The 27,818-nt window shown below is 38.0% G+C and overlaps 1 pseudogene; it reads right to left on the bottom strand.

Moving 5' to 3' along the window:
- Positions 1 to 27,818, bottom strand: part of LOC125178086 — a 55,749-nt pseudogene that overhangs the window by 7,343 nt on the left and 20,588 nt on the right.

The raw sequence follows: 27,818 nt of genomic DNA, 5'->3' as shown, positions 1-27,818 counted from the left end.
AAGTCTACGGAGGTTACTACGAATATTTAAGTAACTTGGGCACCAAACTATTTTGCCTTGCATGGAGCAGTAGAGAGGAAATGTATAAACTGATTTAATCTTAATAGAAACAATAATTACTCTCTCAAAAAATCCTTGCATTAACAAGAACAATATGATTTATTGTAAATGTGTAACTCGAGCCTCTGTTGTGCATTTAAAAGCACTCATGGCGTCACTATTTAATGTTGGAAAAATGTCCTCCCAATTGACCAGAAGAAGGTTCGAACAATAAATTTTCTTTTAGTTAATGCTAATTAACACTTTCTGGCAGAGAAATGATGTAAAACAATTTTTTTATTTTCCTTGCGTGGCACATTTATGATTCACCTTTTTATCAAGAAATAATATTTTATAATTTAGAAGACGCAAAAGGCAGCTTCAATGTTTCCATTGGCTAACGAGAGCGATATCTAGCGACCAGCTGCCGCATTTATGAAGTTCGTGGTTCCTTATAATCAAAATCAAGGCCTTGAATGATTCTCTGCTTCGTTAGTTAAATCTCCTGATGAATAAGTAAGATGAGAAAACTAGTATATTTCAGCAGTCGAAATAATCAATTACAGGATATGGACAGTGGACCTGATTTTAGTTTAATAAAATATCCGTGATTTTCAACAAAACTATAAAGTACAAAACCTTAAAGTACTGACGCTGGATATTTTCATCTGAGTATCAGCATGTATTACATCACAGTTGTCCGTAATAAAACTGAAAGAAATCAATGGAAGACAGTTAGGCTGTCAAAATAAAACAAAAAACATACTGAAAATAAAATTGTCAAGAAGTAAGAAATTCACACCGACGACACAGGGCGAGCGTTGGCCCGTCTGCAGAGGAAGCAGCTGGACTGCGTCCAGGCATCGGAGCTGTAAATTCTGCAGCTAAATGTTACGAAGCGAAGTGTTAAGAGAGAGGGACTGTGAGGCGCGCGATCTTAATAAAAAGACGGAAACGTCGCTGATTTACGGCGGACACATGATGGTGGATGACAGCGACGGTGGCGGAGGATGGCGGTGGAAGGGAGTTAAGATTGTGGTGGAAGTTGGGGTTGTGGTGGAAGTTGGGGTTGTGGTGGAAGTTGGGGTTGTGGTGGAAGTTGGGGTTGTGGTGGAAGTTGGGGTTGTGGTAGAAGTTGGTTTTGTGATATAAGGTGGCAGCGACGGTAGTTGGAAGCAGTGAAGAAATGTGATGAAAACAAAAAGAGTATAGTATGGAATGAAACTCGTAATTTTGGTAGAAAAATTTTCGACAGAAATTTCATGTGGTGGTGGAAGAAAACGATGGTTGCCTTATTGGATGTTTTGAGTGGCAGAGGATGACCGTGGTGGTAGCGGAGGGAAGTAATATTCGTGGCTGAGTGCGGAGGTGGGGGCGTAAGAAAGTGATAGAGGCGGCACTCAATAATGATGACGGCATTGATACAAAATTAAAGTGGTAAAATTAGGTTCTGATGGCATTGTAAAATCTTGATAGCGGTTAAAATGGTACCCGGAATAGATTATTCTTCTGCAAATACATGGTACTGACTGCCGGAGTTGTAATTTTTTAGCGCGGAATTTTGTTTCAGAATAAGAAACAATACCCAATGTGTAACATATAAATTATTCGCAGACGTACATTATGCACGTGATCAATATTCGCGACATCTTTTTGTCGTTTTATTTGCATACAAAACGCAGCTCCTGGCTCTAGCGATTAATTAAGAATACGAGTCAGTGTACTTGATGTTAATTACACAGCCATCATTATTGAGCCTGATGTCGATGTCATCATCTCATTACCGAGACAACCTGACGCTTCCATAAACAGCAATGCGAAGCTTTTTTGTTCTCTTCACTCGGCACAAAATCAAAGCAATAAGCAATGATTGCAATAAACTCGCGTAGCCTCAAATCAAGAGCTTTCGAGGTCAAATTTTATTGAAACGCCAAGCACACTCGATCGGATTAGCCGCCCAAAACAAGTCAATTCAAAATGCTCGACACCAGCGGTCCAAATTCACAACCGTCGCCGGCGCAGAGAATTTTGTGCGCTCTCGACGACAGGCAGCAGAGTTTGACTTCAGCGGAAAAAAGAGAAGCCTCTCTCGTGTCCAACTTCTTATTCTCTCCATTGTGAGTTTGAAATATTTTTTGGGAGCTGATTTTCTTTCGTCATTTTTATTTCCTTTCTTATTTTTTTGTAGAGCCAATAGCCACAAATCAGAGCGACTCTGACATCTCTCGAACAATTAGAAGTTTTTAACCGCGTCGATGATTCGTGCAAAGTGATTTATGATTGATGGGGCGACCATGATGGCGCTAGTGGTCCAGTATTGGTGAGTGGATCAATATGATACGAGTCAGTAATGGTAAGCGTACCAGTAATGGTAAGCGCACCAGTAATGGTAAGCGCACCAGTAATGGTAAGCGCACCAGTAATGGTATGCGCACCAGTAATGGTGAGCGCACAGTAATGGTAAACGCACATTTATGGTAAGCGCACCAGTAATGGTAAAAGCACCAGTAATGGCTGCAGGCTTATAATAAGGAAGGTTTGACTTACAAAGACGAAAATGTTTGATTATTCGGTACGCGTTAAATAATTAATTTTGCATAGTTTATTCGCAAATGTAAAGAAAAATGATAACTCAAAAGAATATGCAGCATACGAGGGGAGCATTATATGAATAAAATATTATTAGAACTATTATAGAAACTAATGTCATTATATTAGTTTCTACCAATAAACTTCTCAGTGAATATTTCACTACTGCATCAGTATATTGTTTGCAATAAAACGTATGCATGGTTTAAACTATAAAAACCTACAAAAAAAAAATAAATTACAAAAAGTTTTTTCCTCGAAAAGGACTCATCGCAACTCTCCTTACATCGGCGGCAAAAGTTGCCCGGTCTCATGCCCTCCAATAAAAGCCGTGGTAGGCGAGGCCTGAGGAGCACCTAATAGATTGTAGATGAGGTCCAGGGTCGGCATAATCTTCACATTTGGAGATACGATCTGCGCCTGCGACGCCACCAGCCAAATTACAGAGAGACGACACCGCTGCCCCGACTTGCGTTCTCAGGGGAATCGTTTGTATCGGAATCGTTTGTATCGTTGATGCTTCCACGGTTACTGGGCATACTGCCCCGGTAGTCAAGTATCTTCATACTTTTATTGTACATGGGAAGTATTGACAGTAATAGTTAATAGTAATAGTTTATTTTCCTATGTTTTTTCTCATTCCAGAATTCGGGAATTGAGTATGTTGGTACAAAGCAAAGAGTCATATATATGAGATAATAATTATGTTATGATATTTCATGAGTTGGATTTAGATCGTTGAATTTCAGATCGTACGGCCCCAGGATATTTGAAAAAAATAGTATCATAAAAGAAAAATACGTCAGTAAAACAAATGTTTAATAAATACCAGCTTATACATAATTAAGAGCGAACAATTTTTTTTTCGTATCAGCAGATGGTATTCATTTGAAACTATCATTCCATCGTGCATATAATAATATTCACTAAAACGACCACAAGAGGAACCTGAATCGTAATCTTTGCCTCATCTTTGGAAAAAGAGCAAAATTTCTTTGAGTTTTTCTCTTTTATTTTCTAGCCAGCACACGTTGCTCTCCAAATTGCCTTATAGATTTTTAAGTGTGCCATAGAAGCGACAAGAAAGTTTGGATATGATTTTTGCAGAGCGTTTTTCCTTGAAACGAGTCTTGTGTTCTCCGCCGTCGATGAGCCTAGACTAAAACGACCTTAAACCTTTTTAATTGCTAATGTAAATCAAACACCGAAATTATATTTTTATGCCTCGAATATGAATAGAAATATAATGCATACCACGAACCGCGCGCTGGTGGTGCTAATTTTTTAACAATCACAGATTGATTCTATAATAAATATTCTCTGGAAATTGCATGACGGTGCAAAACTTGACTGAATTTAAAAAGAGAATCGCAGAAACTCAAATTTATGCAGTGAAATTTGCGCGTAAAAAAAATAAAAGATAAAATTCGAATGCGGAAGTGCCTCAATAAAACAGTGGCCTAGAAACGCATTGAATATCAGACTATGTAACTCATAACAAAGCCGAAAAACTTGCTAAAACATAACCGAGCGCGAAAACCGGATCAAAATATTCATTGACCTCAAATCAGTTTAGCCATGAAGCTTATTTTGGCATTGTAGATCGGCAGCACAACAGGATGCGACTTTAAACTAAATCTCAACTTTCCAGAAAACCAATGAAACGAGCGACTGGGAAGTCCAGTTGTAATTCAAACGCAAAACAAATGCGCTACTTGCAACAAACTTAGGCCATGAGATAGCAGGAGCTGAGGCGTGTGAGACGAGATTCTGGAGTTAGGAGGCATGAGACGAGGTTCTGGAGTTAGGAGGCATGAGACGAGTTCTTGGGAGTTAGGAGGCATGAGACGAGGTTCTGGGAGTTAGGAGGCATGAGACGAGGTCTTGGGAGTTAGGAGGCATGAGACGAGGTTCTGGGAGTTAGGAGGCATGAGACGAGGTTCTGGGAGTGAGGAGGCATGAGACAAGGTTAAGGGAGTTAGGAGGCATGAGACGAGGTCTTGGGAGTTAGGAGGCATGAGACGAAGTTTTGGGAGTTAGGAGGCATGAGACGAGGCCTTCAGCCACTTGCAATTCTAAATTAAATATTTCGATATATAAACAATTTTTTTTTATTTATTAATATTTTGCTATTGAAATATTTTAAACATCGATTAGGCCCATAATTATTATTAATTATCACCCGGGAAAAAGTTGTAATAAGTTTACATCAATACAGCCATGAAACTTGTTAACGTCAACTGCGATATTGAAATAATTGCGATTACAAGATATAAGATTTATTAGACGGCTTTACGATGAAAGCAATATCGTTTACCAATCCTACCTCCAAATTGCAAACTGATGTCATCTACAAACAGACATAAACTTAATTTCTGGAAGACAGAAAACCTATATAAATGAAATAAATTGAAAAGTAAAAATAAAAATATATAATGCAATATCAAAAATGTCAAAACCTTCATGTAATGACATCCAGAACTCATCTCAGTTGTGACAGCCATGATAACATGGGCAATAAAGCACCCCTACATAACTGCCTCTACTTAACTGCCTCTACATAACTGCTCCTACTTAACTGCCTCTACTTAACTGCCGCTACTTAACTGCCTCTACTTAACTGCCGCTACTTAACTGCCCCTACTTAACTGCCGCTACTTGGGCCATAAAAAGATTGATCATCACAATTGCGGGTCATGATAAATTGATAAGAGATCATCACAATTGCGTGTCATGATAAATTGATAAGAGATCATCACAATTGCGTGTCATGATAAATTGATAAGAGATCATCACAATTGCGTGTCATGATAAATTGATAAGAGATCATCACAATTGCGTGTCATGATNTCGTGACACAAGCATGCATCATCGTGACACTAGCATGCATCATCGTGACACTAGCATGCATCACCTAGAGGTTAATATGCTAAACGGATAAAAACATTGGTGAAAATTTGCATGTCACGCTAAACTTACGAGTTTAAATACATATCTATATCCCCTTAACAATGGTACTGATGATTGTTAGCTGTAGATTAAATGTCGCCAACTATGATATTTTTAGCAACGGTTCACCTGGCGTTGGTCCGAGGTTGGGTAGCGTTAAGGATTTTTAATTCAAATTAAGAAACACTATTTCAATTTATAGTAAGAAAAACGTCAAAAACTTCAAAAAGTGAGGTTTTCTATTCATTGTCTCAATTTCATCTTAATTGAAAAAGTGCCCAGTTAGAAAAACCACAAATGTCATATTTTCGCATCAGGAATCTCGTCCGACAGAGAATATAATATATTTAATTAATCATGAAATCAAAGTTGTTTCATCAACAAATCTTTAGCAGATTCACGCAGGCCGCTCCATGACTGAAGGTCGGTGACTAAAGGTTCTCATGTTATTATTATGTTTGTCCCGTGTGATGCATACAAGATCTAGGAAGATATTCTAGACATTGACTAGATACTTCATTGGATATTTTACGAACGTGCAAACTTGGTATCATTCACTAGAATATTTATAAAATAATGCTGAGTGATCTATGGAGACAAATAATATTTATAAGTCATTCATTTTGAAGCTGAGTGGCCTTTTAGAGCACGAATAAGTTATTATTGCTTTCATAAAGGACACAGAAGCATTATCGACATTGCCTCGTCATGTAAATCTTTTATTGTACCAAAGCAGCCAACGAAAAATAAGATATTATGAAATTGCTTGCTTTCGCGGCGAGGCGGAAGAGAAAATGCCGATTCAAAGCCGACAGTTGAATTATTGTAAAGAGTATTGTTTAAGGTCTAAATTCAGGCACAGGTTTCTTCAAAGAACTATGATAAGAAGGGGCAAATGTGCGCTAGATAAATTTCTAAAAGAATGCTTTCAAAATCATCCAATTTATTCAGAGTAACATAAGTCATGATCCCTAAAATTTTAATCAACATTTAAACTGATGCATTCAGGTACAAAGTTTATGATATAATTTGTCAAAAAATGTTCATTTACTTCATCCTATGATGCGAAAGAAGTGAATGACTATATTGTAGTTCATTAACACCGCCACTGGTCTCGGTGGTTAATCCAACAAAGTTCAGCAATTACGCGAATGTATCTATTACTACGAGAGATTAATACTCATTGCATGATACCTACATATACAAAACATGCATTTTTCTTCCGTCTTACATGCGATCCATTATTTTGCTCTATGCTATCTACGTACATGCGACACGTATATTGCTCGCATGTTACCTTCGTACCTGCGTACAATTGTTCATGCACAGCCGTACGGATGAAGCAACAAGGAAAGGTAATAAAGCAGAAGGAATTGAGGGACCGGAATATCGGCGCCCTAGTGACAGTATTGCAATCGTCCATTAGTGGCCAGAGAGGGAGACCGGGACAGAGACTGAGTGAGTCGGACGTATAGCAGTGAGCATTGCGATGGTCGTACCATTTTAATGATGCATCGCATTTTCCCTCCGAAATAATCGTTAAAATATTTCCAAAGTACGCTCATAGAAAATGAATACGTAAGATTGTTTTAATATTGACACACTTTCTTTATTGCAACGCGAGCATAAAGCAAACGTAGCACTGATACGCTGTTTTATAGACCAAACTGAGTCAGGAAGACCCATGCAAGGTCAAGAAGTGCATCGCTATTTAGGCAAATTATCAATCATCTTCACAGGATAATGATACAAGAAAGCAGCTGTGCCTGATTAATCAGCTATCAATAAAAGTTGAAATCTCAGTGTTCGAGCTACCACCGAAGTTATACTCGGAAGATATAAGCTTGGAATCGTTTTGAATTTACTACAGCTCATAATATTAAGTGATTTTGCGTCAATATTTCACCATATAATTAATTCAATTACAAAACCGCATAGGTTATGTATATTTCTCGATCCTGCCAAGTGCATACGCAAGTTTAAGCCGAATGAATTATTTTAATTTATGACGTAAAAGTCTTAGTAAAAGCTATCCTCAATCGGGGTTCTGTGATTTGATTTATTTTAACATCATTGAACAAAATTATGTTTCATATAGGTAAAAAATCTCTTGTATTTCCTATTAAAAACAATTTTAAAATTGTATATAACCTGCATGCGTCAGATGATATACTAGTCGAAGAACACAGTCATCAACAACGTGAAGATCAAAATAAAAATAAAAATCCTAAAAATTGCAAATTGATATCTTGATATTTGAATACGGTTTTTAAAACAGAAGAACAATTCTAGAACGCATATATTTTCGATGCTTTTTTACGTGAAAGCTTTGCATTCAGCAGTGTTGAAAAGATCATTCGCTGCCTCGAGCATTGCTATTCAAAGCTGCGCATTAGACAAGCTCACGCAGTTTGTTCGTCATTTGCTAAAATAAACAGCGAGACAATAAATAATTGCAACAACAGGGACGGTGATGCAGCAATTGCGTTCGTCATGGGCACATCTAATATTGAAGATCGCTTATAACTGCATGGAACCTAACTAATATTCTCATATAATACTCTTTCATCGAAGAAAATGGACAACTTATTCATTTTAATATCATGAAATATCTACATAATGAAAATTTCTGAATAGTTTGATAAACTGTAGTTCCACATTATAAGCTTTGTAACGATAAAGAACCTAATGCTGTGCGTCGGCGCGATGACGTCAAACGCGACGCCAATCACACAACGCAATCATTTGATTGCTTCATAAAAAGATCAAAGGTTTACCGAGCATATTTTAAATCCAAGCATGTTTTCATTTACCTTAAAACCAAGAGTAAAAATGAGTACAACGTTCGTTGAATGTTAAGAGAAATTTTCAAATAATCGAAAATTGTAGTAAACTTTGTGATGAGCGATTTTCATTCTATGCTTAATCATTAATTAAAAGCATCCGGAAGTTACACTCCAAACTGATGTAATCTACTTTCTACAAAACACACCTCGGTTCTCTGATCGAATGGAAGATGCCGAATAATGATGCCAAAGTAACAGATCATGAATTAAATCCTGATCCAATTGAAGATTAAATGTATGAATTCAAACTCGTTCAAAACTCGCGCATTCGATGTTCGATTGTTAGGGATTGGATAGGATGTATATTTGTCATTTCGTTTTAGAGAGAGTTTGACGTGACCTGGACCGAATAGCGGAACCTAGTTTAGTCTTGTCATTGCCGTCGATGTGTAAGGTACGTCTCGTGTAAATATAGGAACAGTGGCAACAGTGGATGTTAGGTTTACTATCGTTTGTCATGCGCGCAATTTGTGTAAATATTTGTGTCATTTTTAATGCTTAGATTTCGTGCTTCTGATTACGATCAATATTTTTTATGTCCATTTCGACTCTATGCTAGATATTTATTCTTGTTTGTTTATTTATTTTCAGGAGTCTCAGTAATAGGCTTGATTCAAGTAACCATCTCAGCAACAGTTCCATTTCAAGTCATTAGTTTCTCGGTGTTTATACTTGTCAATAAAGATTATTAAGAAAACTTGTTCTCACTGTGGCTAATGGATGGACCTATACGATCACTTGGCTGAACAACGCAGGGACGAAGATGGCTTTGTTTTTCTTCTTGTTGGAGTGCGTCCCTAGCACGATAAAGGACTGCAAATTAAGTATGTTAATCAGATTATTCTGCGTAAAGATCATCAACGAATGAGCTAACATAAATTCTACTCACTGATGATGCTTGTCATGTAATACAAATATTAGAATGATCATAACTCACTTTTGTCAAGGAATGAACCAGTATTAGTTCTACTCACTTGTGACACTAGTGATAAAATTCAAAGTATCATATAGAATCCCTAATTTCAAGGAATGAACGCCTATAAGTTCTACTCACTGACGACACTGAGCGTGAAGTTCTCCCTAAGCCTGGCGGGGTGTTCACTTGACACATGTACAAAGAATGAACGCCTATAAGTTCTACTCACTGACGACACTGAGCGTGAAGTTCTGCCTAAGCCTGGCGGGTGTGTTCACTTGACACATGTAGGTGCCGGCGTCCACTGCGCTGATGTCTTTCACGCTCAGCAGCCACGAGGCCGACACGTCCCCTCGTCCTGACGATCGCTTGAGGACACTCACGCGAGGGTTGGCTGTCACGACGGTCTCCTCCATGCTCAGTACCGCGCCCCTGGCCGCGTCGATCCAGGCAACCTGTGGGCACGAGGCATGTGTAATGTTTAACCCTCGTCGGACTGTGCTAGCACAATGATGGGAAAAACGTCATGAAACGATCAGATAGGCATCTAGCGGCCGCCCTTATGGAAGTATATCATGCCAACGTCTTCTCTTTTTTTTAATTAACATGAGAAACTGAACTATACGTGCAAAAAAGTTCACCATGGTTTAGTTTCAGCGTTGCGGTCACTGTATGGTTTGAACACGGTGTAAGAAGAAGGTAAACGATTCGAAATTTTGATGAAATTGGTGTGAAAATCGTCACGTCTAAACTGCGATTTGTAAGAGAAGTCAGCTAACGAAAATGGAGTTGCCCGGGGACAACGGGCAGACATTTCATTATCAAAAATTTAGCTCGTAGGAGAAAAAAAAAATTTCGCGGCTGCATGCATTGGTTCATGAGCCTCACATTTAGCAACGACGGAAACAAAACATTTTATGATGAGCATGTAACATAATTTGTAAAATCATTCAAGTCACTCAAAATTACTGAGCACCAATTCAGAACTAAATTTTGAGGTTCTATTGTAATATCAAAGGAATAAAATGTCTCATACTGACCACCACATGAAAAGCATGATTATTGCCATTGCCAATTTAAATTTGTAAGCTATGTGTGATTACATTCGAAAATGTTATTCATGATATTAAGCAATATATAAAGTCAAATCAAAACGAAGGCTCGCAGTACATGACGAACAATATTTGTGAACGGCAACAGTTATCCAGAGAAACGACAGAATGATTAACGAGTATATAGTCGCTTCATTCACATAGAACATCACGATATTAGAGTTGGGGAGGTTTTTGGATCAGCCCCTTGCAGGATGCTTATTCTCATGAAATGTTCAGCTTCGGTCATTCTGAAAAATATTTAATTCAGTATAGAAGCCCGTTTTAAATAATTGATGCGATTCAAACTTGACAAAGTAACTTAAAAAGTTAGTTTTAAATTTCAATACTAAAGCTATAAGTGCAACGATCTCAATTCCACCCAGTCTAGAAAGCTATTTTACGGGGAACTACTAAATTAAAAAAAACATCGTTATAGATGAAGAATTTAATTCGTGCAATTAAACTTCATTCATTATTTTATGATTAAGACTCATCGTTAGATTTTTGTAACCTCATGATTATACCCCGGCTTCCATTAAATTTTGTTGTCCGTTCTCTGGGCCACGTATGCCTGAAACTTTTCCAGGCGCGAAGAGGAAAAGGTACAAGATTTTTCATATTTTTTCACGGTAAAGCTGAAAAATCATGCACAAATTTGCTGTGTTCGACCAATGATCTGGTCGAACGGATTCAACAAATAAAATAAATTCACTTATTCTGGAATATTTCAACAAATTCGTATCCTGGGTACAGGTAGGCCTCGGCCACGCATATCTCGCTTCTAAACAATGTTCACTTGCCAACATCGATCAATACGTATTCGTTCTAGAATTGAAAAGAGCAAGAACAATGGCGTATGATGATCACTATGATCTATAAATACTGTGTTGTACTAGACAACTGAATATCAAATAAAAAAATCGAGGAGGGTTGGTTGTTCAGGCTGATTTGCTCATGCGTGTGATACGCTCGTTATCTTAAAGACGAAGCACCGATCGCATCCTTTTTCTGTTGATGTTAAATTCCTTTAGAATTTCATGACCTGTTTAATAATGCGATATTGTTTAACGGTAGTGAGAGCATGAGCAAAAATCGAGTAACAAAAACGTGAAACGTTCAACAAGATATAATATACACGTGAATATGATAAATATATATTTACAAATATGAATTCCGTCTATCTGATGGAGGAACATTCGAGTATCGATGTATTGTGAACAAAAATTGCTACGGTGAAAATGAATATGTCAAGTAGAAAGTATAAAATAAATTAACAGAACTTAAGTCAGATCTCACAGCACTAATTATCAAACAAACACTATTAAAACGCGATTATACAAAGTGCTTTATAATCCATAGCGTGACATACATCGCAGCGCTTCGATACATGACCGCGCAACTGCACAGACTATAGAGCGCGGAGCTCCGGCATTCCAGAGCTGCAGTCACTGGGATCCTTTATCCAAATCCTTTATCCAAAATAAAAGGGTAGACGTAATAGATTTTTCAACAAAATTGTAAAATGCAACGTTTAACAAATCCCGTTGTCGATTGTAAGAACTGACACAGAGAAACAAGAAGTTTGAAGAATTACTCCAGACTGGTTTCTACTGTACTTACGGACGAAGCTCCAGTAACATAGCGAGTTTTTCCCTCAAAAATTCTATTTATAGTTTTTCTATTTCATTTATTTGTTTTATATTATGTATGCAAGCAACATCCATTGTAAGAAGATTTTTTCGACGTGAATAACTTCACCGGAAAAATACTGAATATAATAAGTTTTGAAACTCCCAATAGGAAGCGTCGGTTTTGCATGCGTTTTATTATTTCGTACGCATGCCAATAACTTGTGCAAAAGGTTTGCATCTCAACGGCATGTGCGCTGTTATTTCGTACGCATGATAATAGCTTGCGCTAAAAGCTTTGTATCTCAACGGTATGTGTGCTGTTATTTCAAAAGCATGTCAATAGCTTGCGCTAAAAGCTTTGTATCTCAACGGTATGCGTGCTGTTATTTCAAAAGCATGCCAATAACTTGTGCTAAAAGCTTTGTATCTCAACGGTCGCTAGAGAAGACTGTGCGTGGGCTGTAGAGCTCGCAATATGTCGCTTTAAAGTCGAGGGATTTCAATAGCAGCTTTATTTGACATCTGTGTAGAGGGAGCGAACGCACACCATTAGCAGCCACACTGCAAAGAATGTTTATGAAGGATCAGGACGGAGGATTGTTTCCCTTGACCGGGACGTAGGATGCACGGAAATCCTGTCAGCCACATCGATCACAAAGCAGTCTAGCGTTAGGGTTCGCTCGATCGATTCTCCTTAATTAACTTGTGCACCAAACTTCGAGCTGAACTCTGTATTTTACAACACTTCTCTTTACCGTCACTTCTTGTTTGTCTGTTTGTCTGCTACAAATCTTGTAATCGAAATTTAATACACTTCTACCTATCCTATCGATTTGAAATTTTGCGCACTTGCGTAAAGTTATAGACAATGCATGAATCATATGACAAAATAAATAATTTTAGGAATTAAAGAAAATTTTTCCAATATTAAAAATATAAAAAAAAATAATTTTCTCAGCTACAAATCTTATAATTGATATTTGACAGACTTTTACCTGTCCAATTGATCTGAAATTTTGCACACTTGTGTGAAATCGGAGGCAATGCATGAATCAATTGACAGAATAAATAATTTTGGAAAAATGTTATACATAAAAAAATGAAAATGAATTTTTTTATTATTCGAAAATAAAATGAGAAATTCATTGTACATCTTTAACGTTGGACACAATGGATTCTTTAGAAGTGATGTCTTTAAAAAGTAATTTTTAAACGTATACTTTTTACTATTATTAACACAATTTAGCCCAATGTTTGTCAACATTTGTGATACACGTAATATTGTTGCTATTACATTATATTTGTGCGATTTTTATGCCTTTTTCAGTATCATGGATACCATCATTACAGTATTGTCGTATTTGAGACGCTTCTACGTAGAGCAGAAATCGTCGTATGTTTTACCAAGGCTCAGAAAATGGAGGGAAAAACATTTTTGCCATGTTTTGCATGTTGTCTTCATGAAAATGTGAGAAAAAGTTAAATCATCGTGAAATTTTCACAATTTTCATCCAAATGTATTTAAAGGTATCTCAAAATGGCTCCAACTACCTAGCAACTCTCCCGTACTCTACATCGGTACGGTATTAGTACTCTATACAGCTGTACGGTATTATGTATGTATGACGGTTAGCGGTATGCACGATATTTTTTTCCACACGATTACTCTCACAATCTCCACTACGACTCATTGACCAAATTGAGAAAACGCTGATTCGTTCGCTGTAATTTAGATTGGCGTTAATATCTAGCCATGCAACTATCTTCATTTCATGACTAATGAAAGTGATCTCAAATGCTGTGGAATTGTATCTAGTTCCTTGAGATCGCTTGGCGTTGTTTTTGGAAGTGTAAGTAAGCATTTGTTTGTTCCTAACTTGGGACTAACGCTGATTGGCTCGAGCTACTGCGTCAAAGTTTGCAGTGACGAGAAAGCGTGGGCGGGATGCCGTTAAACTCGACTTATTCATCAGATTAAATTGTTTCAGCTTCAATTTATTTGTACTGTATGTAGCTAAATAGCAAAATTTATTATTTGTATTGTCAATATTATGCTGTTATTTCGCACAATTTTAAATTAATATCGAGATAGACCTTATTGCTTATTGTCAAATATAGTATCGTTCCGGTTGTACAAACAGCCGAGTTAACCCTAAAATTCTGGAAATTTTAGTCAGTCATCAGTCCTATTTCCCGAGTCTTCGAATTTATAAGAATCTCAAGCAATATATTAATATCAATGCCACCAACTATTCTGAATTTACTCATGCTAACTGAATCGCTTGCACAATTAAAAATAAGGTAAATCAAGTTGCAGCCACCTTCACGTCAATTGAAGTAAATTCGTGATAGCGTTGTCGCTAATAAGTAAATCCGGAATCTTGAACACAACAATAATTTCCAAGCTGATCATGAGCTGGTAACATACTGTATATGACAAAGAAGACGGACCATGTGACCAAAAGATATTCTTCATAAACCCGGGCATAAGAAACAATATTTTACCGCACTGCTTTGAATGAATACAAAGCGAGCGCGTCGATATTGTTGGTGCTGCGAAAAAGACAGCAGTAACAAAAATACATCCTCGTAAATGTTGTGTGATGTATCGCATTTAATAAAAAAAATTATTTCTTTACCGTAAAACATTCATAATTTAAAATTATTTATTATTCATTAAGAATCAAATAACTGCGCAGTTATGAATAATAATAATCACTCACAGATGATTTCAAGGAATTACGACATGGTGAACATAAATAGCTAGTAACTGGAGTTACTTTCAATGATTTTTATATAATTATCGCGTCTAATACTATCTTAAACTGCCGCAACCGCACACAGCAATAAAATACAGCCAGCTTTGTACAGCTAAATGAAATATTCAAAATAAAGTATGAGCACAAACATACTGATATGAATGCTGTGTGTTTGTTCGTCATTAAACCCTAATTAGCATTGGTTATTCGATATACTCTTTTATATTCCCCAGGAAAATATAAGTTTTAGTTCAAGTGTAATCTACAAGCAAGTATATATACGTATGAGCATGATAACCTCAATGCATATGAGCTGCAGAAATAAAATCGTTAATCGTAATTCAAAATTTTACCGACATATAACTAAGTCAAACGCTCTATATAAATAGAGGCTCATATCCTTCATAAATTTAGTGTATTTAAGATTTGTTATGAAATTCGATGGCCTCGCAGCAGGCACGTGCTTCTGCTTACGTTACGAAGAAAAACATCACAATTAATGAACAACTTGAAGTGGTGGGAAGCCAAAAGGATCTCGCGAGTTTATTTTGTAAAAAGAAAGCTTACGGGGCTTTTTTGATAATTATTACGCTTGTGAAGAGGTGAACATTTCGGAGATGCCATTCTGGGCAAAGGCCACGCACTGAGGTATACATATGTTCGTGTGAACTTGGGATGAAGTGACGAATATTGGCGTTAGGTTTTTATTAGTGAAAATCAGTGTAAATTAATTGGAATCGTTCAGTAAGAATTAGCGTTAATGGAATAACTACCAAAATCTGTAAATAAGTCGTGGACTGTACTGTGAAGTAGGGGTGGTTTTGAGACCCTTCAGAGCGTAGCACTGTAAATTGGATCCTTAAAATCGATGATAATATTTGGTCGACACTAGAAATTTCACTCATGTAAATCTATTCATTCATATGCAAGCTTGAAAATATTAAAATTGCTCCTAGTTACTCATTTCAGCTTCATGGCTTGCCGATGGTTGTGGTATAAACATTCGTGTTTCAAAGAGATCCAGATGCAAGAACAAAGAGAGATTATATAAACAAAGAAAGACTATATGAACAGAGAGACTATAAAACAAAGAGAGACTATATAAATAGAGAGAGACTATATAAGAAAAAGAGAATATATAAATGAGGAATAATTGAGAAGAATGGTCGTATTTTGCGTCAATAAACAGCCACAGTCGATAAGAAATTAACGTAAAAAGCAAAATCCAGGAATCTGTTAATTTCGTCGCTTGCATTTGGGTAATTAAACGATAACATTTTTAATCCAGTGAAGCAAAATAAGCAAACATGAAGTAGTAATGTCTTACCTTGTCTGGTCCGGCATTAGTATTGTGTGACTAATTAATTTGAGTGCGCTATAAAATATACGATTAAGAAAATTCTCTAAATTATAAGATTCCGCAAATTAACCAATTAATCAATTCCTAAACACATTTCTTTTAACATAAGTTGCATTTTAAAAAATTTCAAAAGAATGATGCTCCTTTCATTTTTTGCCGTTACAGTTTTTTGTGTCAACAAGTATGATGTCATTCGAACGCAACGTTTGTCGTAATGGTGGAATTTTGAGCTAAAATGGGGACGAAAATATTTTTACGGAATATCAGAAGATTCTGGAACTCTAGGAACACTGAAGCACTTGGCTGCAGAGCCGCGCACGAGTAGCTAGGGACAGAAGACAGGATTGGATGCATACATTAGCAGGACATCAATTCCGCTGCGACGTACCGGAACTGAAAAAAATGCGATATCACGAGTTCTGGAAAACAGGGTGGAAAATGCCTGTAAAACGTTGGGAAAACGAGAAATATTAAAATGAAAATATGCAAACACGATATAGTGGCATAAGGCAAAAGATTATTAAGAAAAAAATCCGTTGCTCGGGTAACTAAATAAAAATTAATTTGAAACAAAGTTTTCAAGTGAGCTCTATTTACAGCTAAATGAGCACTATTAACCATCACATGAGTTCCGTTCACCTACATACATCGCAGGGTCTTAGAAAGAAACTCTTCATAAGGGAAATTTGTTGAAAAATTTTCCTTTGAGCAGTAATTGAAGAGATATAGGTATTCCCGAGTTACATAGGAAAGTTTAAATGGGGTGATTTTTTTATGGAGCACTAATAATTTATATACCTAGCAAATAAACTTTTTATAATGATTTGGTGGACCTCAATACATTATTAAATGAATAATAGATTCAAACCTTAAAGCCAAACCTTAAAAATACAAACCTTGATGCCGTGGCTGTAGAAGAATCCAACCTTAATCCCTGGGCTGTTGAAAGATACAAACCTTGATGTCGTAGCTGCTAAAGATGCAAATCTTGGTGCCTTGGCTGTTAGAGACGAAAACCTTATGCCTTGGCTGTTGATTGATACAAACTTTGATGTCGTGGCTATTAAAGATCCCAAACTTAATCCCTTGGCTGTTAAAGATACAAACCTTGATGTATTGGCTGTTTATGTTACTAACCTTAAAGCCTTGGCTGTTGAAAACAGTACAGTTCAGCAAGGCCGTCTTGCCGATAGCGACGCTCACGTTCGTTTTCATTTCAGTCGAGAACTCCGGGGATGGAACTGTGATGAAAGAAATAACTCGTTACTTTAACCAGCTAACAAAATTAGGCATCAATAATATGCCATGTATTTATTCCAGTTTTCAGATATAATATTAACGAATTTATACGCCAAGATGGGAAATAAAAAGTACGAGAAGAATAAATAATTCATGTGTTGAATTATTTGCCTATTTATTTACTGAAATTCGGATCGTGAGTTAATTCAGTTATCAAAGACGAGAAACGTAATCAGGTATCGAAGAAGATAAATCAATTTAGATAACAAAAAACAAAAAATTCGTTTAAGTATCGATTACGAGAAATCTATTAAATTGTTAAAGACGAAAAATCAAAGTGTCAAGGATAAAAAATCTGTATATTATAAAAAAAAAGGATTTTATTGAAACATTGCACATGAGAATAAGAAATTGCGAGGACTCACATTGAAATATTTATTTTAGCCAGTAATTATTTACAAAGTAAATTTAACTGCAACGAGAAATTTCTAAAATTTCCCGAAACAGTGCATTTGTTGTCGAATATTTCCGTAGACTTCTAATTTTTACCAGCTGCCAGTTGCCGCAATTAGGTAAAATGCAATGAATAGGCCTGCCGATTAAATGATAAGAAAAAAGTCTAGTAATTCGCCAATAAAATATGACCGAAACAACTTACACTCTTTCTCATTATCCAAAAACGCGCTCTTCTTGAAGAAAATCATGCAAAATATCTAAGGCAATTTCTTCCACTACACACCTCCCCATAAAACTATACACATTTCAAGACCTTCTACGGGGTTACAAGACTTTCATAAAATCTGCAAAGAACAAAACAAAAAAAGGCATCTTCGCAGTGACATGACGCGTCTCAATTACCTTCTTCTTGGCCTCCTTTCAAAAGTTAGCAGAAATTTCATCACTGGCCCTAGCAACCTTTCACGAAGAACCAAATCTGATATTCAGTCGCAGAAAAGTTGAGGCCGAGCACGGGCCACTTGGGCAATATTGCGTATTTTTGACGAACGTTACGCTCAGACGCCGGCCGGTCACAGTCTTATAGCGGCCTCGTCGATGAGCAGGGTAAATTGCTATTGAATAATTATACCAAATAAATGTAGCAATAGAGTAATATAAAGTAATATAGTAAAATTAGGTAAAATAGACTACACAGAGTAATTGTAGACACTATGGTAATAGTAAATTTCAAGAGAAAAATTTTTTTTCACAGTTAGAAACAAATAACCACCATAGTAATAGTAGACTAAGATTTTTCATAAATGCCAATCTAAATAATTATTGATGATAATTCGGAAGCAAATCAAATTTTCACGAAAACAAAATCTTTATTGAAAAATATTCTAAAGAAATTTTGTTACAAGATATATAATGAACACAGATGGTATTATCAGTATGAAGTTTTGGACTTTTCTGTGCTCTATACTCGTTACAACAAACGTTAAATCAAAGTTTTTTCCTTTTTATTAACGATCAAATGCTTTACAACTCATTTTGTCCGCCCAATTCGAGCGTTTTTTCTCAATAAATTTATTTTATCTTTCATAAAAATTAGCTAAAGTCGCACCGATCATAGCTTGAAGACGATTCCTTGTTTTGACAACATTTTGCTGTTGACCAAACTGCATCGCAGCGGAGGAGGAACTTGCTGTTTATTGACGACATATAATTGCGAGCAAATTGTTAGTGCCTGCCATATAGGAGCGCGACAAGTGACATTTCTGTTAATTAGCTGATGGTTGTTTGGCTAATTAAGAAGTAAAGTAGCGTTTCTACGTAAATAAGTATTGATTACAACTATCAGAACAACATTAGTGATCTGTTCATCTCGGTTTTTTGCATCATTCGATAATGATGCGAAGTTGGGGACTTCTTTTAAAAGGTTCAAGCTCTCAGAACAATAATAATGTATAAAAAGTATGAAATTATCTAAATGCTTGAAGCATGTTAACTTAATGGTTGTAGTTAATAGCTGGAAGTGCAGAAAGCGTTAATGATTATTAGAGCAAAATGAAATATGAAATCAGAAAAAATATCTATTGAATTAAAATATAGCCGATCACTTCTTTTCGCACGGCATTTGGATATTTAGTTATTCTAGACATTTTTAGATATATTAGCAAATTATTATTTAAATATTTTTCGCATGAAAAGACTGCTACAGACTCTCCTGCTACAGATAGTCTGGCTAGTCTCGTCTTTCAAGGCTCAGAAGTGCACGAAGGAAGTCAAGCGGGGTTCATCAGCTCATTTTAGGCGCGACGCCTCCCGGTTTAAACACACGGACACCATGAATTAATCTAAAAGACGGCACCATCGCGATAGCGATTATTGATTCGATAGTCATTTAACAGTGACAGAATTTTCAAGAGAATATTCTCTGGACAATTGAAAATGAATCGTCACGCGTGATTATCCGTCAAGGTGAATGATAATTTCATTTAGAAATTAGTCTAAACTTCAATTGTACTAGAAATGTACGTGTTGTGAGTGAATAATTTCATCTGACTATTTTTTTTGCCAACGTGATGGATGCATGTTTATTGTTGCTCATTTCAACAATTAAAAACGCGTTCGAATCAATTGATTTAAGAAAATCTGACATTTATCTAATCACGGCCTACAGCAGGTTATGGCGATGCTAATGTATGTTCTTCGCCTCTAACGAGACTTGCAATGCAGGATTTCTCACCCAGGAGAGTTTTAACATCGCCGCTGATGTCGTCATTCTCGAGCAAAGCTCAGGGCTTTCAGCAGGAGTCGTAAGCGTCGGTAGAAGGCCTCGAAACCTCATCATTGTAAGGACATTTCTCCTTCTAACGGCATCATGGCAGTCATGCCCAGTGCCTAGGTGCGGTACTAGCGTTGCTCTGTACGGGGCAATCAGCCCGAGTTACAGGGCGTTCCAGACCCACTCAAATAGAATCATCCGGCTCCAAAACGAGCAAAATTATCCAGCGTGAAAACCTTGGGAGTTTGTTAAAGCGCCATTGAGATCCCAAATGATTCACGAGCAGTCGGGCGACTTCCTAAGACCAAGTTAGTTAGCTCGGCCTCCAAAAGCTCAAAAAAAAAAAAAATGAAGCGGAGGCTTGATGCAGTCAGTGCGACGACTTCACACGTGTAAAGGTTTGCATCAAGGTGGTACGGATCTGTAATAAAATTTGTCATCAAGAAAAAAGAAGTGTCGTTACAGTGCAGATATGATACAGCTCATTTTGTTCCGTTGATAACAATTTAAGAATATTTCCGACTAGTTCAAAGCTTTTTGATTTCAATTGATTTTGGGTCGCTAACAATATCAAAGTAAGTTGATATTTTCCATGAGGAATACAATTAATCGTGATATGTCTTGAATGAAATTTGTGTGAGATAATTTTATTTGGTCAATTTACGGTACTTGTAAGCCGTTGTAAATTCATAGACAATCGTAGCACAATTTTTAGGTCACTGCTTCACTTGCAGAATACCGTCACCTTGTTCATGTGGAATTATTTTCGGGAATTTAACGTATAAACTTCAATTAATATTTGTAATAACAACTTTTTAGCTACATGAGGCTGAAAAGTAATAGATATAGTGGGCAGCTGAAATATATTCCATAAAACAACAGCGCGCGGAACACATGGGATATTTACAGCCACATTTATATGCCATCGAGTTCGAAGTAGAAAGCACATAACGCACGAATTAATCCACGTAATTCATGGTGTATTTATTTTTTCCATTAGGTAATAATTTATTGAATGGAAGATGTCGAATTTATGGACGCACGCATATACAGGCGTACTAAATATCATCTGTATCGGCCTGCCCATTCTCTGTTGAACGAATTAAAACTTGCAATGCCATCCATCCATCGTTTCCGCCGCCAATCTGCAGTAGTTTGGGCAAAGCCAGTTAGCCGCGACTGAGTTACCAGCAATAATAAACGTTGTCAACTAGACTCTAGTTACTAGAGAGTCCATCCGGCGTTTCGTTGCTTTTCATCAATCGATTGAAGCGTGCATGCGTGCCTCGCCGGATTTACTCTCAGTCCGGGACCGGACTGAGGAATGTACTGCAAGACACACCCAGAAGAATGAAATGGTAACATTATAGAAAAATAGTGGCACTTTTTCTAACACACAGCACAAACAAAAAGCGTAAGTATCGCTGGTACGTCCTAGCTCTGGTCGGTCTAAACAGGGTCAGGATGACCCACTTTAAGGCAAATAGCGCATCGCTATTTGTACAAGGCTCCCCTCGCTTCGTTAAGTAATCACTAAGCAGTAAACCGCAGCGATCGAGTTGAAAAACGTACAGCTAATTAATAAAGCTGACAGAGACGCGATCTTCGTAAAGGAAGAGCATTGAAGCGATGGTTTAAGTTGATGAATAATGATGTGGGCAATGTGACAGAGATGTGACAGAGGTTAAAAGAACTATCCCTCATAGGGTAAAAATCCGTCACAACATAAGGGGAAGAAATAACATATCATAGAGTGGCAACTAAAATGGTAATGAGAAATCGCATTGAAGGTTAACGAACTATGGACTAAGTGGGTAAAAGCTTGTTATTACTAAAAAAATTTATCATGCAAACTAGTCAATTATCTTTAATCTGGAGATACGAGGGAGTGCAATATTATCGTGGCGAGAGTCAATGTGAGCAAAATGAGCAAGAAAAAGAAGAGCAAATGAGCATGGTTAGCGCAAAGAAAAATTTAGAAACCATGTTTTAGGATCTGCATTTTTTTTCATTATAGACCATAACGATCCTAAAAGCTTTGTTCCGAAAAGAGATGAAAATCGAGACAATTTTCAAATTTCGAGGGAGAGCCGAGACGAGATGCTCCACATAAACTAGGAGCAGCATAATTCTTCTAAACTGACATCATAGTGATACATTTCACGGTATACATGTCTCGAGATTAATAGTGTTAATGAGAAATTCAAATAATAAATTTAATAATATTTTTTTACATAAACATTCCAGTAGCCAAACGCCACCTACTACCGCAACTGCCTGTTTATAATAAAAAGTTTTACTTGGTAATCATTAATCCAAGCGTTAGGAATGTCTCGTTTGGTCTCTCATAGTAATGTAGTATCTAGTGTTGTCTAAAACTATTATGCAAGGTCTTCTTTACAAACGACTACAAAGCAACGTTTTAAAATATCCAAGAAACAATTTTTGAATTTCAGAAATCGTAATTGTTCTGGTGTACGAATACGTAACTTACCTCTGTGACAATCTTTTTCCTCTTCTTGCTATTTTTCCGGACGTTTCTCGTTTTGCTGTCCCTCTTTATTTCGAGGAAACGATACCGAGACGCATGCCAGGTCCTTCCAGATAAAGTTGCTCGCAGATCTTGAAACTGCCCCTACATGTCGGTGGCCTGATGACCGGTAGGTGTCACTCAGAGTATACAAAAAAAACTTTATAAAGTATTGGACATCAGATAATTTGACGCTGCAGTTCTGAGAAACGTTATAAAAGAAATTGACACATATGACGAAGCACGTAGCAAATATCAAGATACCCTGATTATTTTAGCCACAAATGGCGGTGCATCGTTGAACTCCACCAGGGATGCGACTAGTCTGCAGCCTGGGGAGGTCACCGCGTGAATGCCATCGAGGATGAAAAAAAATTCTGCTGTTTCGCTTTGCATTGCATGCATGCAGAGGCTAGACATCACGCAGAGTCGAAGTTATACGTCACGTATACGTGAAGGAAATATCGTGAGGTCAGCACTCAGGTTACGGCATGGGTCTCAAAGGTTTACGGTCACATTACATTTCCATAGAGCAGACCGTGTCGAAATGTTCAATGCAAATCGGGCGCCGCGCCGTCTCGTCAGGTTAGACATAACGCCAGGCGGTGACACGGTTAACCGGACTCGGTGAACAGTTAGAGTGTCAGGACGCTGGACCAGATCTTACTGATACTGGGAAGCTACAGTTACAGTGCCTGGACGCTGTACCAGATCTTACTGATACTGGGAAGCTACAGTTACAGTACCTGGACGCTGTACCAGATCTCACTGATACTGTGGAGCTACAATTACAGTATTGGGACGCTGGACTAGATCTCACGAATACTGGGGAGCTACAGTTACAGGATCAGGAGGCTGGATCAGATTTCACTGCTACTGGGAAGCTACAGTTACAATATTGGGACGCTGGACCAGATCTCGCTGCTACTGGGAGCTATAGTCACTCAAGAAGCTCGATCAGATCTCACTTCTACAGTTCCATGGCGCTGATGATACTAAAATTCATAAAATTTTCTGGGTTTCTGAATGTCATGAAATTAATTTTGAATTATGACCATCAAACAAACAAGTAGAGAGATCACGCGATAACTAGAAATATGAAGAATGCCGACTAAAAAATTTTTGAATTAAAAAAATTAACGAACAAAAAATTATTGCATCTTAAGTCCATGCACTTTCACGTTAGCTCCCGTTAATTGGTTTCTCAAAATTGGGTACTCGTTAAACTAATTTCAATATTGATGCAATGATTAGGTTTCAGAAGCCTAATTCGCGGCATTTCATGGTGTGTTTTAAGTGTATGGTTTTTATCATGGTTTTTACCGCATTCATGGTTTTTAACCGCAATCCATGATATGCTTTAAATACATTTAAAGCATATCATGAGTTGTGCTTAAAAACCACGAATTTCGCATACATGTATGCGAAATTATGCGAACATAACTGGGCTTAAAGCTTTGTAACCCTTTTCTGTATGTCATGATCGGAATTAGCTGTGGGAGCGAGTCTTTGGTCTTTGAATCAGTTGCTACAGCAAATTGTTCAGTGAGCGTGAGATTATTACGCGAGCTACGTATATAAAACTACATCACTTATAGTCGATCGATGAATTCCATACAACCACAAAATATTTATGTCAAACTCGGGATCACGAGAATCGGAGCTCGTACGATCCTTACGTCACGCTGAAGTGTTGGTCCGAGTATCCTTACGTCACGCTAAAGTGGTCGTCTGAATAACCTTATACGTCGTGCTAAAATGTCCTATAATCCTAACGTCACGCTAAAATATCCTACAATCCTTAGGTCACGCTATAATGTCTTACAATCCTTACGTCACGCTAAAATATCCTACAATCCTTACGTCACGCAAAAATGTCCCACAATCCTTACGTCAAGCTAAAATATCCTACAATCCTTACGCCACGCTAAAATATCCTAAAATCCTTACGTCACGCTAAATGTCCTACAATCCTTACGTCACGCCAAAATGTTCTCAATTCTTACTTCACGCTAAAATATCCTACAATCCTTACGTCACGCTAAAATGTCCTACAATCTTACGTCACGCTAAAATGTCCTACAATCCTTACGTCACTCTAAAGTGTTCGTCCGAATATTCTTACGTCACGCTAAAGTGTTGGTCTGAACCAAGGGTTCCAAGGGCATGATAATTACACACTGCAGCGCAGAGGGCGGCTGCCCTCACTCGGAATACGAATGGGTCAAATTGTCCAATTAGTGACAAACTTTCTAAGCCACAGCACGAGCAGTGAGCGTATACGCCCTTCTGCCTGGCCAACCTTCATCAGAATGCACCGCTCATGAACAAAACCTGCATTGCTATTTGTACAAAGTCTCACTCATTTTCCTGAGCGCTCAAGTGCAGGTGTTGAGGGTAACTGCCATCACATCAAGAGTGAGGGCATAACTGCAGGGCTTGATTAGGGCAAGGAAATCCAGTAGAACATTGAGTTTTTTGGTCATTAAACTGCAATGAGGATTTGGAATGCCAGACGAAAAGTGGGAAATGTAGGGAATAAATTTACTGAGGTCCTTGGTCTATAACCGGAATATGAACTCAAGAGTGATAATCGAAAACATGTTATTTAGACCAGTTTGTTCGTGACAGAATGAAATAGCGGCCTTCAATTTCAGCATAAAATTGTGATCATTTATATTGATAATACAAAATTATAGATAATACAGAATCAGTGTTGCATTTGAGACGAAATCTAGATGAAGCATTCAGAACGTAAGTCAATACAATCGACTTCAGGGTGACACGTAGTGATTGGAACCATTTATCAATTAATGATTAACAAATTATTACCGGAGCTTAAAAATTTTCAAGTTAAGAACCTTGGCACAACGAATAATCCACTCTTCCTACGCAAAAAAATGACCAGGTTCATGCAAGTAGCGGCTCAAGTATGCGTTCACGCTATAGACAAGCAGCTGATACACACACAAAATTGACCAATAAGGCGTATTGAAGCGGCAACCTCCGTTGACGATCCTAGGAAATAGTCCAGTGCTGGTGGCATTACGTCGTGTTGCGTGTCGGTGGCTTCAAGCACTTGTCTTCGATTGCCGCTGAAGGACCTAAATGACAGTCTGCGTCGCCCGGTCAATGGCTGCACCGCAGCGCAATTTTCTCCCTGGATTATTGAAGCCCGGCGTGAAGGCGGTGCATTTTCTCCCTGGATTATAGAAGCGCGTCGTGAAGTCGGTGCATTTTCTCCCTGGATTATTGAAGCCCAGCGTGAAGTCGGTGCATTTTCTCCCTGGATAATAGAAGCGCGGCGTGAAGTCGGTGCATTTCTCCCTGGATTATTGAAGCCCGGCGTGAAGGCGGTGCATTTTCTCCCTGGATAATAGAAGCGCGGCGTGAAGTCGGTGCATTTTCTCCCTGGATTATTGAAGACCGGCGTGAAGTCGGTTCATTTTCTCCCTGGATTATAGAAGCCCGGCGTGAAGTCGGTGCACTACCAGGGATACTGAAGCCCGGCGTGAAGTCGGTGCATTTTATCCCTGGATTATTGAAGTCCGGCGTGAAGTTGGTGCATTTTCTCCCTGGATTATTGAAGCTCGGCTTGAATTCTGACCGTTTTCTCCCTGGATTATTGCAGCGCGGCGTGAAGCAAGCAATTTTATTGGGACCAGCGCCGGCAAACTTCGTCCCGATGATCGTGGTCTTCAGCGACCAGCATCGGCAAGTCATTAAGTCGGAATTGTTCAAGTTGTTGTGTCGAGAAACGATCAAGTGAAGAGCTCGTAGAGAATTGGTATTTCAGCGATAAAACGAAGTCAACAGAGATTACTTACGTCGGTTATATTAAGAATTGCTGTATTTTTCTATCAACTCATGTTGCCTTGCTCGCGGATTAATGATTATTTATCATTTGCGTTTGCGTGATATTTACACTGTAATATTTCAAAATTTACTTCAGCTGATTTACGAGCTCTATATGGTTTTTAGTGTTGCAAAAACGGAGAGCATATTGTACGTTTTAATATACAAATAGAAGCGAAAATACTTCAGCCCGTGCATTCATGGCATAAATCTCTTGAGGACTGCAATAAAAGGCCTGGTTGGAAGTTCAGTTCGATATCTCACACCCAGAAAAATAAACGATCCATATTGCCCAAAAAATGTCTCACCCTTAGCGTGAGCAGAGAATGGGCTAAGCACTGGTACGCTCTTTTGCCATGTCAAACTGTGTCAAGATAATCCATATAAAAGTAAAAAGAAAAAGTGCATCTTTATTTAGACAATTTCTGCCTTATTTCTTCAAATGCAAGCGGCCACGTTGACAGTAAAATCCCTCGCCCGGCGTCGCAGGGCCGCTAGACTCAAATTCTCAAGTTATGGCCGCCTTCACATTTGTTCGGAGTCTCACATACAAAGAAGGAGCTGCCTTTAATGCTTCAGTTTAAAGAGTTTCCCTCGATCGCATATACACTCTCGTTCGCATCCTCGCTGTGCGAAACTTCATCAACTTTATGGCGACATTATTTACCAAAGCCAAAATTCTAATCAAACTTTGCGAATAGAAACCCGGAGCAAAGTTACCTTGAGAATCAATTGGAACCCCATTGAAATGAGAGCCGTGTAGAGCGGAGCGACTGGAGTCTTCTGACTGGAGGCTTGTGACTGGAGACTTTTGGCTGGAGTCTGATAACCTCACTTTCAGCGACTAGAGTCTTCTGCCTGAAGTCTTAGACCTTCACTTTCGGTGACTAGAATCTTCAGACTGAAGTCTTAGACCCTCACTTTCAGTGACTAGAGTCATGAGACTGGAGTTTTAGACCCTCACTTTCAGTGACTAAAGTCTTCTGACTGAAGTCTTAGACCCTCATATCCAGCGACTAGAGGCTTCTGACTGGAGACTTAGACCCTCAGACCCTCACTCTCTCTTCCCTCTTTCTCGCTCGGTGATCGAGAGACGACGAGGGCGAGTCGAGTACCTGCTTCAGCGAATCGTTAAGAGCGAAGCTTTGTAAGGGATGGCGGAAATTAGGGGCAGTCAAAATGAAACATTAGCTAAATGATGCGGTGTAAGTTAGACGCGTCGTCCACGCCAGCTCGGCTTTGGTCGTATGATTTGGAATCTGGTAAGCGAAGCCCGTGATATA

The sequence above is a fragment of the Hyalella azteca genome, unplaced genomic scaffold (genome assembly GCF_000764305.2).
Source record: "Hyalella azteca isolate HAZT.00-mixed unplaced genomic scaffold, Hazt_2.0.2 contig6926, whole genome shotgun sequence".
Lineage (NCBI taxonomy): Eukaryota > Metazoa > Arthropoda > Malacostraca > Amphipoda > Hyalellidae > Hyalella > Hyalella azteca.
The sequence above is the reverse complement of the archived record's forward strand: the minus strand, read 5'-3'. Positions and strand labels throughout refer to the sequence as shown.